Consider the following 5,338-nt stretch of genomic DNA (forward strand, 5'->3'; position numbering starts at 1 on the left):
AAAAAAAAAAAAAAGAATGGGAGATTATAAGAACTCAAAGATGAAGAGGAGACCTCTCTCAACAGCCATGCTGATTCAGGAGTCAATGAATATTCAGAGCTGCATATTCATTTTTTATGGTGGGTATAGGTTTTGAGTAATATTGGCCTGGTCTCAACCCAGGCTTGACTTAGTTGCCCTTTCTGCTTATGGACACTGGAGACCAGAAGATACATCCTGGGTGGCCATCCAAGCCCACATCCCTTGGCTTGGCTCTGTTTCAATTCTTTCCTCATTTCAGATTCCCATTCTGTGTGTTTTGGCTCTGAAATGGTGCAATAGTTTAATTTTATAGAAGTGGAATTGCTGGGTCAATTTAAGTACTTATGGATATTGCCAAATTGTCATCCTTTGGATACCACGTTATATAACATTTTCCACTATGTTGACCCAATATAACATATTCTACTATTTTCACTTCATATTCTTATTTGTCATTTCCATGACTTCTACTTTTTAAAATACAAATTGTTCTGATTTTTCTGTCTTTTGTATAGCTTTGCTCCTAAAATGAATCTTTTTTTTGTATGTATAAATTTATTTTTCATTTCCTTGGCTAGTAAGGTACGCCTGGAGGCAGGGTGAAAGTTTGTGTTCCTCCAGATAAGATAGAGATAGAAGAGGACAGCCCTATAGAAAAGAGAACTTTCAGTGTTGTTATCTGGGCTCTACCAACCCCAATCTCCTCTTCCAACCCTGTAGTTATTCTGGGGAATCCACTCTTAATTAGTTTCAATTATCTATGACTCTTGGCTCTTTTATGGCTCAACCTCCCCGTCTCTTCTGTGACATCATGAAGTTTGAATTTGGTACAGGAAGCCAGAAGCCAGTGCTAAATTTCTATCTTTTCAAAAATTCAAAATTTCCTATACCAATGGAAATGTGAAAACAAGTTTAGAATACAGAAGCACTAAGATATCAGAGTGGAAATCTCTGTACTTAAGAGAGAATTAGATCATATCTCTAAGGCTCCTATCCCTAAAATTCTCTGATCCTATGATGCTAGTTTTGAAAGATCTGAGGCAGAGAGTGGCCCAAACAAGTGATACTTTGAAGAAGTTAATTGGCCATTTTAGAAGAGATATACCTCCAAACAGAGCTGGAGCCGAAGAAACTAGTTTGGATAGATGCCTAGTGAAATAACTTACCCATTCTCATGTTTTCAAATGCTCAAACTCTCAGAGGCCGACTGTGAATTCAATGTTAGCATCAGCTCTGAGTGACACATTCCCTAAGCCCACTTCAGAAATCAACAGTCAAACTGCACATCTGGAGAGAAGACTCATATACTGAATGCTGAGCAATGACCAGCTGGCCTTGCTACTTCCTGTGAGGACATTTAGCACATGTAGATCAGCCCCACAGAGATGGGGAATGAAACTGCTCCAAAATAGGAGGGCAATAATGGCTTAATGATTAATCACATCCCTTCTTTGGATTACATTCCTTTAGTCACAAATGTCTGAGAAGATAAATCACACTCATTCTGAATAATAAACAGTACTTCCTACTGGGCAGTCTGTTTTATAACATATGGTATGAGGTCTTAAAGTTACTTGATGAAGCAAGAAAAAGAAAAGTTTAAGGCAGCAAAATATAAAACCACATGGCTTGCAACCTTTGACAGGTTCATATGCTAAAGGAAAACAGAAATTATGTCGTAAGTATAATAACACAGCAAAGGCCTTGGTGTAACTCTTGAGCCTACCAGATAGGAAATAAGCACATAAACAGTTTATTGGAGGTTTACATCACTAAATCCTAAATCAAACATGCCACAAACAGCATTCTAAAACCACCAAGATTAATTTCTCTCTTTCTCTATCTTTGTAGCCCAGGAAGCAGGTCATGAAGATGGCAAAAAATAAAGGTCACGTAGTCTCTCCTTGTATCCTCCACCCTGCTTCCTTTCTCCCCAGTGTTCTTCACCCACTTACCCTGGTTAATCATCCCCCTCTCAGAATATATGGGCCACTAACAGGCTAAGTCAGCTCTGGCCAGAATATGGCACCCAGGCAAAGGGAGAAGGATATAACCTTAGGAAAGTAACCTTCAGCTGATCAAGGCCTTAGACTGCACATGCCCCTCCCACTCATTCCTTTTGAAGATCTGAAGTCTGGTGAGGTTTAGTGGCATGCCCAAGGCCACCAACCCACCCAAGGATCGGCTGAAGTTTAAACCTAGGCCTCAGTGTCCTTGGAGCCTTGGCTCATTTCTGGAGCATCTGGACACATACTGAGTCTTCCTGTCATTAGGGACAGTGAAGCCAGATAATTGTCTGATTTTGATTTCCTGCACGGCTTGTCCATCCTGAGGGGCCATGTGACTGTGCTTCCTTTGGTTTTGTGATTCTCTAATTTCTTCGTTGGCACCACTCCTCAGAGATAATGTGCTGCCTTTTCCATACCCCCAAATCTATCCATATACTCAGACATTCCACCTACTCTAGCCACCTGGACTGCCATGTCCATCCTTTTCTTTGGCACTTAATGTGTTTTGCCTTGTACTGTGGTCACTTAAAGACCTTTCTTAATCTCCCAATTATCTTCCTTACCCAGTACACACACACATACACACCCCACAAACACTGATAAGCTTGTCTTAGGTGGAACTGGACTCTTCATCCCTGGTCATTGAATGTCCCACTTGCCTAGGTCATTGCCTGCTCAAGATCAGGTTCTCATAAAAATTTGTTGCATCAAGTTAGTTGCTGAAGAGGTGACGAAAAGACCCATTGATCCAGACATAGCCACTCAACTTCCTATAGCAGCAATGCCACTTATTTCTAGAAATGTAAGATCGTGTATGGAGAGTATCCTGAGATTGATAAAGTAATGCTTTATCTATGAAAAGCAAGCTCCATCAGTTTGAGCAACTATGTGGCAAAGCTATACCACCATATCAGACCATTCTTGGGAAGTCCAGGGGAGCCTGCTCTAGTAGAAGAGGCTGTGTATATGGACACTTTCAAAAATCAGAGGCCTTCCAAATCCCTCAAGGTCATCCCAGGGAGGAAGTAGATGGGGGGGAAGGAGGTTTAGCAGCAGTACTAGGACCAGTACATCCTTTAATAGAGGCCAGGTAAAGAATGTGAGAAGTCAAGATGCAGAGTTCTGATAGGGATAGAAACAGGTTCAGTATGATGTCAGAGACAGTAACTGAACAACCACCATATGCAAATCTCAGTGCAGGCAACATGGGGAAATGGAGAGGAAAACCTAGACTTTGCCTAAATTAAGAGCAGAATCTTAGCCAGGATAAGTCTAACTCATGATTTAGAATCTGACTCAGCAAAAATTTCCCTCCTCTGTGATTTATTATTATTTATTAATTAATTGGGGGCAAACTAGAAACATTTCCCTACTAGCTACTCATGGCAAGGCAGGGGAAAGAAATCTCTATCCATCTCCATCTGGGGAAATCTATCTGGAGATATCACTCTCAGGGCACAGTGAAGCAGTAGTGGACCACAGAAGCCAGTAAGGAGGTCTGGAGCAGAAGAAAATCAGCACAGATACTGGTTCTATGTAGAACAGATAGCCTTCCCACAGAGCACAGGTGCACTGTGAGACCTGCCTCCTAAGGATTTAAGACCCCAAACCCCTGGGGCCTGAATACTTATGAAACAACCAGGCACTGACTGAAAACAACTAAATAAAGAAAACAAGACCCAGAATCCTCCACAACTAGAGTGGTTTCCAAGACTCCTTGTTCACAACAAATCCAGTGTGTGTGTTCCAGCTTCTAACACCACAGTGCCACCTGGTGTCCAGGTAACATATTGCAATATATTTATAAACACTTTTTTTCCTTTTCTTCTCTTGGTGGTGGTTGTTGTTTTCTTTTGTTTGGTTGGAGTTTTATTTTTTCAGTTTTACTTTCTTCAATAGCAAGGGATCCTTGATTTTTATTATGGTTTTACTTGTTCTTTCTTTTAATTGCTCTCCTTTTTTTATCTCTTTTGGTAAAGATTCTCCTACTTTTCTCATCTTTCCCATATAAATTTTTCATACAACAGCTAAGATATCCTTTTTTTCTTTATCTTATGTAATTATATTTTTAATTTTCTTTATATATTCGCATTTTATTTTCCATTTCTCTGAGTGCTAGGGCGTAACAGCAGTGGTCTGGCTGGAGGGTCATGGCAGGGGTCCAGCTCAAGGAGGTCACAAACTCATGGTCCTGGGTCTACTTCAAGCTTTAGCCTTTGAAAAGACAGTATTGGCAAGTCCACTGTGACATACTGCTGAATTTTTCTTTTTTCTTTTGCTTTCTATATTTGGTAAAGGTGGGGTTGGTTTTTCCCAGGCTGTTAGGAGCTCTGGACATCAAGGGACCTTCCTAGCCCACTCTGCAAAGTCCTAGAGTTGTGGCTGTGGCCCTTGCACCCTGCCAAACAACACTATTTCTCCTGCCACTCTCTTTCTGTCCTTCTCTCCTTTTTTCCAATTATTTTCTTTCACAAACACCCCTTATTTTTTGCTTTTTTTCCCCCTCTTTTTCTCTTCTTTCTCCCTGCTCACTCATTACCCTTCTCTTCCTTTGGCCATATATCAAAAGGCCACTGCAACACCTAAGCACTGGGACAAGTTAACTCAAAGTGATAGAGGCAGTGAGAAAGAAAAAGTAATGGAAGAAAGTGAACAAGAAGAAAACACACATGAGGAGTAACCAAAAGAAAAATTTTAGCAACCAGGAAAATCAAAACAGAGCAATTCCCCCACACACACACACACCAAGGGACTGTGAGGCACCCACTACAGAGGATTCTACCTATAAAGTACTGGAAATGACAGAAAGGGGATTTAAAATATGGATGTAAAGGCAATAAAGAGAATTGATGAGAAAATGGAAAAACAGAACCAAAAAATGAATGAAAGATATGAAGAATATAGAAAGGCAATAGAGGAGCTTAAGGAAATGCAGAAGTCAATCAGGAAACTTAAAAATGCAGTAGAAAGTATCAATAACAGAGTAGACTATGGAGAAGAAAAATCTTAGACCTGGAGGATAAATTTCATGAGTTAACCCAAGTAGATAAAGAAGCAGAAAAGAAGAGAGAGAAAGCAGAACATTCACTCAGAGAATTATTGGACTTCATGAAAGCATTCAAACATATAAATTATATGACTAGAACTCCACCACACTTACCAATTCTCTCAATAAAAGTTAGCAGCTTGAATTCCCCACTGAAGAGGCACAGGCTGGTCTCTCAGATTAAAAAAGTACAAGCCATCCATATGTTGTCTCCAGGAAACATATCTAACATTGAAGTACAAATCAAGATTCAGGGTAAAGA

The sequence above is a fragment of the Otolemur garnettii genome, unplaced genomic scaffold, assembly GCF_000181295.1.
Source record: "Otolemur garnettii isolate 467f Iridium unplaced genomic scaffold, OtoGar3 scaffold00002, whole genome shotgun sequence".
NCBI classification, from domain to species: domain Eukaryota; kingdom Metazoa; phylum Chordata; class Mammalia; order Primates; family Galagidae; genus Otolemur; species Otolemur garnettii.